Source organism: Tenrec ecaudatus, chromosome 15, assembly GCF_050624435.1.
Source record: "Tenrec ecaudatus isolate mTenEca1 chromosome 15, mTenEca1.hap1, whole genome shotgun sequence".
NCBI classification, from domain to species: domain Eukaryota; kingdom Metazoa; phylum Chordata; class Mammalia; order Afrosoricida; family Tenrecidae; genus Tenrec; species Tenrec ecaudatus.
Genome location: NC_134544.1, coordinates 112,001,773 through 112,013,492, shown reverse-complemented (window position 1 = coordinate 112,013,492; position 11,720 = coordinate 112,001,773). Strand labels below are relative to the sequence as shown.

Here is an 11,720-nt window from a genome sequence, read left to right as displayed (position 1 = left end):
TTCCTCCTGCCCCATTATCATGTTCACCCTTCATTCAGCTCTCAGTAATTCCTTTCAGCTACATTACAATTGATCAAACAACACCAGGCACTCTACACCGGCCTTGCCATCCATTTTAGATCCCCTTTTGATCCCCTGATCCTGAGACTGTTGGTTCACCTCTCTCTTCCCCCTGCCTCATGCTCTCCATTGCCTACTCCCACCCCACCCCCAGGAACCATTGGTCCCATTGCTTCCTTCTCAGGATTGTTTATCTTGCCCATCTTATATAGATAGACATCAAAAAGAGAAGAAAAAAACTTAATAATTCCAGGTCTTATCTGCTGACCTTTATGTATGTCCTCCAACCAGCTCAGGTGAGGTGCCAAGTATTGCCCCCCAAGGCAGCAGTCTATTTGCAGGGTTCTTGGGGACTTCATGAGTTTGCTCCCATTGCTGATATTATGCTCCCTTCATGATTCGCCCCACTGAGGGGGTATCAGACTGGACCCCCTTCCAGAATTGTGTCTCCAGTGCTGTCCTCTGCAGCATTGTAGCCCACTGAGGGGATGTCGCCTATCGAGCCATGGCCAGCCTTATGGTCCTCTCTGTGCTTTAGCTGCTCCAAGCAGGAACATCACCGTTGAGGCTTGTGCCAGGATGAGGTCCACTCTCTCGCTCTCTCTTTCTCTTTGAGTTTGAGCCCATGTGGGCAGGACAGACGGGCCAAGCTCCCCAGCCTGTATCTGCAGTGCTGTCCTCTGAAGCACCTTCTTCTAGGGAGGGTGGTCAGCACAGATAGAACGGGGACTGGCTCACAGTTCTCTCTGTTAGTGCACTGCTCCATGCAGGTAAGTTGCCCTCAAGGCTTGGCGTCCTGGAGTGAGGCCTGGTCCTTCTCCCCCTTTCCAGTGAAGACATAAGCAATACTCTCTCCATGGATGAACTAGTGCCTGCTCCCCCAATGCCATCATCTCTGTCCCCCCTTTTTATCTTCCCTCCTCCCTCTGTGGTGCTTAAAGGCATGGGAGAGGTGGGAAAGATGTTTTGCAGCCCCAATACTACCTGCATCTTATTATTTTTTTCATTTCTTCTTATTATTTTTTTCCCTCTTTTTAGTTGGATGCCGTACGCAACCCTGGGTTTGGTCAGGCCTGCCAGAGTGCCTGGACCTTAACGCGGAAATTATGAATTAAGTTACTTTTCCTCTATGCCCATTGTGTTGTTTGAACTTACTTCAGTGGATTCATGCTGTACTTGTTCTTTTGTGCTTGGCTAGCGTCATTTAATATAATGTCCTCCAACTCTTTCAATGAGATGATATGCTTCATGCATTCATCACTGCTTTTTAGGGATGCGTAATATCCATTGTGTGTATATGCTGTTCGTCTATTGATGGAAATTTAGGTTGTTTTTCAATTATTTGTGATTGTTTTCACAATTTTTTTGAGGCACTTGCTATACATGTTGTTGTGTGCCATCGTGTTAGGCCGGGATGACTAGAGAAACAAATCCAGCGATATTCATATATGTGTAAGAAATCGCTTCATATCAAGAAGTAATTGTATATCAGGAAAACATCTGAGCCCAGTCCTACTCAAGTCCGTAAGTCTGACGCTAGTCCCAAAGTCCCTCTTCAGACTCATGGACCCACCTGCAACGAAGCGGAAATGTCATCAGTTGGTGGGTGCAAAGTCTGTGGATCCAATGGTGTGGACACATCTCCGGGGCTCTGGCAGGTCCCAGAGTGGCTCACAAGCCTGAAGGTGAAGGTAGAGAGCGAGGGAGTTTCCCAGGGTCTTATGAAAAGGCCACGCCCACAAGGAGATGTCATCAGGCTGGATGCACCTGATTGACAGGCTAGACTCCACTCCCACACGTTTCGATATCAAATTGACATGAAAGTGTTTCACTGCCATAGTCATCTAATCTGTTCTTCCTCGGAGCAACTCCATAGGACAGGGTAGAGTGCTCCAGGGACTTTCCTCGGCTGTAATACCTATGGGGGCAGATTGTCAGGTCTTGCTAGAATGACCGGTGCATTTAAACTGCCCTTAGCCCTTCGGTTAGCCGCTGAGCACTTAAACATTTTGCCACCAAGACTCCTTCGCATATGTGTATAATCCATAGGAAAGAATATTATCAGGCATTATACATATTAAGGACAAAGAAGCCTTTTTTTTAAATGGGAATGGGAGGAGAAGAAATTTGGATCTACCCATTCATTAGCTTCCATGATTATTGACTTATAGCAAATCTCCTTTCATCTATACGCCAGCTACCCTTCCACCATGACGCTATTAAAGCAAATTCTAAACACCAAATTATTGTTATACATAAATATTTTGGTATTTGTCTTTAAAGGACAAGGACTCTTTTAAAAATCTAAACACATTTTCATTATCACACCAAACAAATGAACTATGATCGTTTAATATCATTAAATATAAAGTTAGCATCGAAAATTCCCAAGTTTTCTTAGAAAGGCATGGTTTCTGTCTTTCTGTTAAGTTTGTTTGTTTAAATTAGGATTACAATAAGATTAATTTATTGCAACTGTCTATTACTGTTACTTCAATCTTTTTTTTACCTGATTTTAAAGTTTTTTGTTGTTGCTGAAAGTGTATATACACCATACATACACCAAGTCAACAATTTGCGCAATTAAGTGACCTTAATTACATTCTTTGAAACATATATTCATTCTCGCCCTCTTTTTCTGAGTTATTCCTCCTTATTAAAATAAGCTCACTACTCCCCACATTTTCTATCTAATCCTTCAAATTGCTGTTGCCACTTTGATCCCTTCCATGTAGAGCTTAAAAGAGTCTAACACTCAAGGTACACATTCTTTACTAGTGAAACTAATCTATTTTTCAGTTTTAAGAAACATCAGGGGATGTTTTCTGTTTAAAGGTCAATGATTTATCTCAGGGCAATAGTTTCAGGGGTTCATCTATCCTCCGTGGCTACAGTAAATCCTGGATTCTATTAGAACTTTAAATTCTGTTCTGCATTCCCCCCCCCTTTTATCATTACTCCTCTATATAAACTTTGATCAAAATGTTTAGTGGTGATGACTAAGTATCATCTAGTTATCATCTCATGGCAAAGGAGGCAGTTATTCGTGAAGACTCTTAGTGACACGGCTCACATCCTCCTCCTGACTCTACTTCTCCTTATGTCTCCCCAGGTGAATAATTACCGATGGTGTCTTAGATAGCCACTTAGAGGTCTTTAAGACACCAGGATCTCTCCAGCAAAAGAGGAAGTAGAACAGAAGCAAAAACACAATTGTAGGTCAGTTAGCTGGGATCTTCCATGAAGTCATGAGTTCAATCTCTTTTAATCACTGTGTTTCCACTCTCTGCTATTTTTTTCCTGGCTATTAATTTGTTGAAGAAACTGGATGCTTTATCCTATATAATATCTCATGAGTTAGGTGTTGGGGTTTGCATCCCTGTGGTCTCATTTCAGATGTTCATTCATTTCTCTCCCCTTGTAGTGCCTATAAACCGGGAGATGACCTTGATTTTGTGTGTGTGTGGCAAGGATACTTCACTGGTAATACATCATGCTTCTACCAGTAGACACACACTGTCTGGTTTTCCTAATTAAATACTCTACTTTGGAAAACTTCAAAAAATTATATTTTAAGTCTTTAATCACATCTAAATTTATTTCTGAAAGAACTCTATATAAAGAAATGTCTTATAAATTAAGAAGGGGATCTTAATTAAGGGGTAACAGAAGAAAGGCAGGTTAAATGTTTGATTTAATTTATTTTCAACATGATTACTTGTTTCTCAAGTATCCTCCAGAGTTGACACGTTGTATTTCCTTTTTCAGTATCTTTATGAGCACACCACAACTTCATTATTTTAAAAAAAAACCTTATGTATGAGGGTAAGTGAAACAATATTACTATAACTTCATGCACTCCACCCACCATCATAGTCAATTCTGCCTCACAGCAAACCGTGTAGGGCAGAGTTGAACTGCCCTTCGGGATTCCTAAGGACGCAAACTTTAGGGAGTAGAAAGTCTCATCTTTCTCCCATGGAGCTGGTGGTGGTTTGGAGAACCTGGTGCCTTCAACAGCTAACCGTGTGGTTAGCAGTCCCCCTATGCCACAGGACTCTGTAAAACCAATGAACTGAAAATATCAAAATGTGGAGTGATTATTTCTCCATATATTCTGCATCTACGTCTAGATACTTCTGAAGGCAGTGGTTTTAAAAAAATATATTTTTAACCCTTTCCCGGGGAATTTTCTGCTCTTGGATTTACACCATGTCAAAACTACAGTTTGTGTCTTCTAGAAGGATTCAAATCATGTTTCTTTTAAATATTCATTGAATTGGGGGCACACATGCACAAAAAGCCTGCACAGACAAGATCAGGTCTGGAGGGTGGGTGGAGTAAGGGTTACCCAGGAAATTTTCATGGGAAAACCCTGACTGCCTTCATAGAAGGAGTGGGTGCATTTTCATGATGGGGGAAAAAATTCCCCGTGGCAGCTTTCTGGTCCCTTTTCTCACCAATGAAGTTTCCATTCTTCATAATAAGGCCCCAGGATTGTTGTGCATCCTTGGGGGAAATTAGCGAGATCAGCCCTTTTCAGTCACAGAATAAATTGCATTGTCTTCTGGGCTGGCTGGGTTTAATGGCCCATCAGATCCCCTGGGAAGCCACTGTTTTGATTGGACCTCGTTTTTCAAGACACCCTAACGAGAATAAGGCAAGTGTATTACTGGAGAGGTTGTCTGCAGCCATTGATCTTAGTCATATTTAAATAGGTTTTATTTGGAATAAACACGTGCGTATATCAACTGGAAACTTTAGGGTGCGTGTGCTCAGGGCGGTTGAAGGAAAACTTGGGGATACCGGGGCATCATACCTTGGGCCCATTCTGCTGTCAACACTGCTCACGCTACATGAACAAGATGCAAATACAACAGATGAACTCTGCCTGACTCTCTAACCAGGGTGTGGTAGTTACACAATCTGTTGTCAACATGAGGTTTCTAAGAGTCAAGGAGTAAAGTTTAGCCTGTCAGTCAGGTCCCAGCTTGATGACCTTATTTGGAGGCATAATGGAGATAGATAGCTCACTAGAGACCAGGCCACACACTCTGCTTGTCTTCCTGTTGACCAATCACAGGAAGACCCCTGATGAAACCATAGCCCTGAAGCTGGAAAAACCACATGGGACATACTTCCACCGCCACTACATCCACAAGACTTTCCATTCACTGGCCTGTGCTCTTCCGGCATTCAGCATCATTGCGTGTGTTGCATGAGTCTGAAGAGGAAATTATAGACTGGTATTGGACATAAGGGCTTATACCGGACTTACGGACTTGATCTGGACTGGGCTGGGGTGTTTTCTTAATATATAATTACTCTTTGATATAAAATTTTCTCTTACACACATATGCATGTCTATGAATCTATTTCTCTAGTCAACCCGCACTAACACACAGGGCCAGATATTTGAAGCTTAGAAATGGTGGCTCTGTGGAAATTCCCTTGTATTTTCATCTGTGAAAATAATGCTGTAGAATGGGAGCATCTGTTGAGAGAGCAGCTGCCAGCACTGACAAGCGAGGTGACTTCATTCCGGGGCTCAGGGTAGACAGGATGGATGTCCTATGTGTCCAGGAGACTACAAAGTTTGCAGCTGCCCACTGCAGAGCTGGGAAGGGGCCCATATTGATGGAGCTGCAGACCTACCATTACCATGGCCACTGCATGAGAGATCCCAGAGTCAGTTACCTCCCTCAGGAAGAAATTCAGGAAGAAGCGAGAGAGACCCGATTGTGCTTCTCAAGGACAGGATGGAGAACAACAACCTCCCCAGCGTGGAAGAATTGGAGGAAATCAATGTGTAAGTTAGAAAGGAAATTGAGGATGCAGCCCAGTTTGCTTCAGCAGACCCAGAACTGCCACTCACAGAAATAGGGTACCCCATCTATGCAGTCACCCACCTTTTGAAGCCTGTGGTGCCAATCGGTGAGTCAAGTTCAAATCCATCAGAAAAAGGCAGCATGGTAAATATTTGTGCTTTGAGGAAGAATAAAACTTTCATTAAGACTATATATACTATTATATACATTAAAGGAATATTATTTACATCTGGCACGTAAAGGTGTTTAAGAAGTAATTGGTAAGAATATTGCAAAAACTTTAGGTTTAAAGGTCTGAAATAGGAATGCTGGTGGTACAAACGAACTATCAGCCATTGAAGCCTACCACTCACTTTCCTACAGATTTATATCACTGGAAACCCTGTGGAGCCCCTGAGATGACTATAAAAGGCTTAGTTAAGAAGGGAAATGAATTGGTACAGGGCTATACTGCATTAAACACCCGAGTTATGGGAGGGCAGGGGTGGGGCGGGGGGAGGAACAGTTCGCATTGGGCTGGTAAGCATTTCTGCATTTTATACTTTTTTCCCTTCAAATTATAGGCCAATATTAATAAGTGTTAAAGTGTAATTTAAAACAGATTCACTAGCTCTGTTGCTTTCAGTTATATATAACGAGGACTGACCTGGCCACTGTCCGCCTACAGCTTGGTCTGGGAAGCAGCCCAAGCCTGGGCTCTGGAGTGGCAGACTGCAGTCCAGATCCGGCAGAGTAGCCTGCTGGGAACAGCCGGACAGAGCACTTCTCCTTAGAAACCCTTCGTGTGAACAAAAATCGACCGGTGCTCTGCACAGGCAGAAGCGACACGTTTTGCTCCATCAAAAAGAACGAAGGATTTGTGTCTAGTCACTTGGCAGCTTATTCCTTTTCTCTGTCTCCCAAGTCCATCAGATACCAGCCCTGTTTTCAAGCAGGAGGAAGGGCGTTAGAAAGTTCTCTTGATTCCATTTTCCCACAAATACTTTTAAGCCCCATACTTTATAAGCAAACACAGAAGTAATTTTGTGTTCTAAAAATGCTTTGGGGTGCTTCTAACTGTAGTCTAAGCCCGCAGGGGTTCTCAAACTTTTTAAAGAGGGGGTCAGCTCACTGTCCCTCAGCCCCGTTGGAGGGCCAAAGTATAGTTTGAAAAAAAAAAACTATGAACAAATTCCTATGCACACTACACATATCTTATTTTGAAGTAAAAAAAACAAACAAACAAATGGGGCGAAAACACCCGGCGGGCGGGCGGGATAAATGTCCTCTGCGGGCCTCATGTGGCCCGCGGGCAGTCGTTTGAGGATGCCTGGCTAAGGCATCTTAGATTGTCCTTAGTGAATATCTGAAAGTGTAGATTCCTCTTCAGCAAACTGGAAAAAATAAAACAAAAATATCAAAAATAAAAGCACTAGCAGCTTTTTAACAATAACGTGTGAGTGGCTGAGCGGTAAGATGACCAGTATGCCCTTGAATCGTCTCACCATCTGCTCCTGGTAGCTTCAAGCTGTCAGTGAGTTCTTGATCTGTTTTCTGCCTTGGAAACCCAGTGTGGGGTGCAGGGTTCTTGGCAAGTTCTGTAACAATTAGAGGTGTGTTGTGTTGGATGATTTCTGACAGTGAAACGTGTTCGAGTAATCAGCTGGATGTAATGAACCCCTCCAGAACCTAAGTTTGGGTGATATAACACGAGCTCACTCTCTATCACTCAGCTGCTCTTATATATGTTAAAACGGGAACTTGTAATTCTTGGATTGTGTTTCCAGAGAATAAAAGAATCCTTACCTGTAAAAATAAAACAGCGAAAGCACAGGAAGCTTTAGCAGCAATACTTTCTGACGCACGTGTACATCAACTCATTGTCGTTATTAAGTTTACTTGTGCTCAGCTTGTGCTGTTTTTAAAAGAAATCCTCTTCAGGTTACTTTTTCACTTCTTTGTAAATGTTCTTCTTGATCGTGGGTTGCCTTTTGCCCCTCTGGGAGCACAAGCTAGTTCAGGCTTGTCTTTAATGTTTCTGCTCCGGATCGGGAATCAGCTATTTCTGAGGAGCCCTGATCTCTTTCTCTGGAAAGTGGTGTTGAGAGATCAGCATCTGGTTCAAATGGGGTAACTTTTGCTATTGAGTTGGACCTTGTGTGTAGTACTTTATTAGAAATAAAACCAAAGTATACATCTAGGTAAAGTATTAACAATGAAATCACCCGAATACCACCAATTCAAAATCATATGTTCAGGATCTTTACTCGGTTCAATTGATTGTGTCTGTTTGTCCTTTCTACCATACTTTGCTTTATTTTCACAATAAACAAACAGGCCTGTACACAAAAATAGCAACACTGACATCAATATGAGTATTGTAATCCTCTCTCAACAGTGTCTTGAAAATTTGTACCAGAGGCTAATCAATGACACTTTTGACGGATGATCTTTATGCACCAGGCAGATGATTGATAAGATGCTACCATAAATTAATAAGGAGGTCTCTCAGGGGAGCCAAAGGCAGATAAAAAACCTAGATCCAGGTATGGATTTGGGCCTCCCATTAGCTCCTAGCTCCAATTTAAGAAGAGTTCGTTTTTACATCATGGCGCTGCTTGATACTTGCATTGGTGAAAGGAACACAGCAGATAAGGTGCTAGAGCAAAGTGTGGTGAAGAAGTTAGAGGGTGGCCGGCTCTCAGATAGAATCGCATCTGGAATCTTAACGGCTTGTTTCCAAACAAGCAGCCCTCTACGTGAGGTGTCAACTAAGTCCACATGGAAGAAGCACACGAACATCCATCACCCAAGGATTGTGAATCGTTCAATGTGAAGCCGAAAGAGGGAATAGCTTCACAGTGTACATTGTGAGATTCTGGTTTGCAGAATGCTCTGGATGATGGTGGATATTTGGGAGGACCACACAGGAAAGAAGCCTCTGATGATTTCCCTCTATCCGTCATGGGGAGACGGGGAATACACTGCTTACCAGAGAGTATTGGAGAAAGGACCACAGGAGATCAAAATGATAAACCTCACTTGAAAGGATAAAATCTTGTCACTTGATTCCCGCCTCTGATACACGTTGGGCCTGATCTAGTTTTCAACATTTTCTGGGGCTGTATGTGTGTGTGTGTGTGTGTGTGTGTGTGTGTGTGTGTGTGTGTGTGTGTGTGTGTTTCCCTATTGGTGCTTATCTCTGATGTATTTTATCACTGTGGGTAACCCTCTTGAATTTTTGTTATATGTCTTTCAGTACATGAAACTGATGATTGATGAACCTATAGACCAGTGGCCAAACCAGATCCTACTCTGATACTGCCCACTTGATTAATTCCCGAGTGAATATAAACTTAATCTGCTTTAGGTACTATATTCACACTTCACTGGTCATTGTTTCAGTCTGTCTCATTTTTTAGCCAAATCTTCCAGCTTGCTTTTAATTAATATCTACAATTATCTTAGCGCTGCAGGAAAATAAAGAAGAATGTTCTAAGCAGATGGATAGTATGTCATTTTCAGAAAAATTTGAAGATAATTATTTTAACGCACCTCTCCAAGTGTTCTGAATTGAATTTTGCCTCTCAAAAATACGTGTTAAATTGGCTGAGCCACGATCCTCAGTGGTTTAACAATGATGAAATAGGACCGTTATGGGTGATCTGAAGTTATAAACCATTAAGAGGATGAAGGAGGAGGGATGCAACACCTTTTGTCTGGTACGGTCCTGCTTGGACATAAGAGGAGCTTCCCTGGGTCGTGGTCTGCCACACGATTTATCTGGGGTTGTTAGGTGTCCTCGATTTAGTTTTGACCCATAGCGACCCTAGACCCCATGGAATGAAACACCATGTGGCCCTGCGCCATCCTCGCAACTGTTCTCACACCTGATCCCATTGTTGCAGCCACGGAGCTAACTCATCTCCCAGAGGGCATGGCTCTTTTTCGCTGCCCCTCCTGTTTACCAAGCATCATATCCTTCTCCAGAGTCTCATCTTTCCTGACAATAGGTGCAAAGTATGTCAGGCAAAGGCTTGCCATCCTTGTCCCTAAGGAGCATGTTGACCATACTTCTTTTGAGACCAATTTGTTTGTCCTTTTGGCTGTCCCTGGTGCTTTGAATCTTCTTCGCCAGCACCGTAATTCACATGCAACAATTAGATTCTTCTGCAGTCTTCCTTATTCAGTGTCCAACTTTCACATGCATTTCACAGGCAACTGAAAATACCATGGCTTCGGTCAGGTGCACCTTGGTCGTCAAAGTCACATTTTTGATTTTCAATATTTTCAATGAGGTCTTGGGTTGCAGATTTACCTAATTCAACATGTCTTTTGATCTCTTGACTCCTGCTTCCATGAACATTGATTGTGGATCCAAGTAAGACTAAATCCTTGCCAACTTTAACCATGATGTTACCTATTTGTCCAGTGGTGAGGATTTTTGTTTTCTTTGCCTTAAGTTGCAATTCATACTGAACGCTGCAATCCTTGATCTTTATCAGCAAGTGAACATTAAAGTGGGGGTTATTTACATTTTAGACCACTAACTCTACACTCAACAGTTCAAACCATTCATTAACCACCCCAGTCCTGTATTCTGCTGAGCCTCCTGCCCATGATTTCTCCTCTCCCTTTTATGGACCTCCATCTCCACTTCGCCCAAGTCAATGCTTGCTAACCCAAGAATCCATTGCTTCATTCCCACCTCTTCCCTCTCTCAGTTGAGGAACTCCAATGTCTGTTCCCTTTGATATGCAAGTCTTTGTCTTGGTTTTTATCCTTATAGTAGTGATCTCATATAATATGTGTCCTTTTCTGATTGACTAACTTCACTCAGCATACTGTCCATATACATACATCCATATCATGAGGTGTTTCGTGACTGATTTTTAGCAGTGCATCATATTCTATTGTGTATATGTAAAGCATTTTTCATTATCCATTTTTCTAATGTTAGGCATTTGGGCTGTTTCTAACTTCTTGATATTATGAATGGTGCTGCAATGAACATGAGAGTACATATGCCTGCAAATAGTATGGCTCTTACTTCTTAGAATATATACTCAGCAGAGGTTATTGCTGGCATATATGGGATGTCTATACCCAGATGCTTGAGGTAGTACCATATCATTTTCCACAATGGTTGTAAATATTTACAGACTCACCAGCAGTGTATGAAGGTCCCTGTCTCTCTGTACCTTCTCCAGTACTGGTTGTTTTCTGGTTTTGTTTGTAAATTGGGCTTTGTCTGTGTAAGGTGATCTCATCATTATTGTTTTTTGATGTAACTAAACCCATTTATTTGATGTTTATTATTTCAGAATATAAGCTCAATAAATAGTACATTGTAAGCTTTTTTTGTGTGCCTAATCTCACTCTTCTTTGATTACTAAACTAATTTTTAAATCATTTTTGAGGGGCGAGTACAACTCTTATCACAATCCATAAATCAATTAAATCAGGCATGTTTGTGCATATGATGCCCTCATTCTTTTCTAGACATTTAATTTCTATTGAACCCTTGGTATCCGCTCTTTCTCCCCCTCTCCCTCCACTCTCATAATTCCCTGATAGATGGCAAATTGTTATTATTTTCATCTCTCACACTGACCGCTAGCTCCCTTCCCCCATGTGTCCTGTTGTTCTTCCCCCTGTAGAGGGGTGTATGGTTATGTGTCCATTGTTGCGATCAGCTCCCCATTTCTCCCTTCCTCTCCGCCTCTTCCCCCTATCCTTCCGGTATCACTATTCCCACTCCTGTTCCTGGATTCTGTGTGTCGTGCGCTCCCATCCCTTTCTATACCTGTGTACATTGTAAGTTTTTATACAGAAGTATGATGTTTTAAATGA

At 42.2% G+C, this 11,720-nt stretch overlaps 1 pseudogene; it reads left to right on the top strand.

Moving 5' to 3' along the window:
- The first annotated feature begins 1,649 nt into the window (after positions 1-1,649).
- LOC142427688 (pyruvate dehydrogenase E1 component subunit alpha, somatic form, mitochondrial pseudogene) lies at positions 1,650-6,061 on the top strand (annotated as a pseudogene).
- Positions 6,062-11,720: the final 5,659 nt, after the last annotated feature.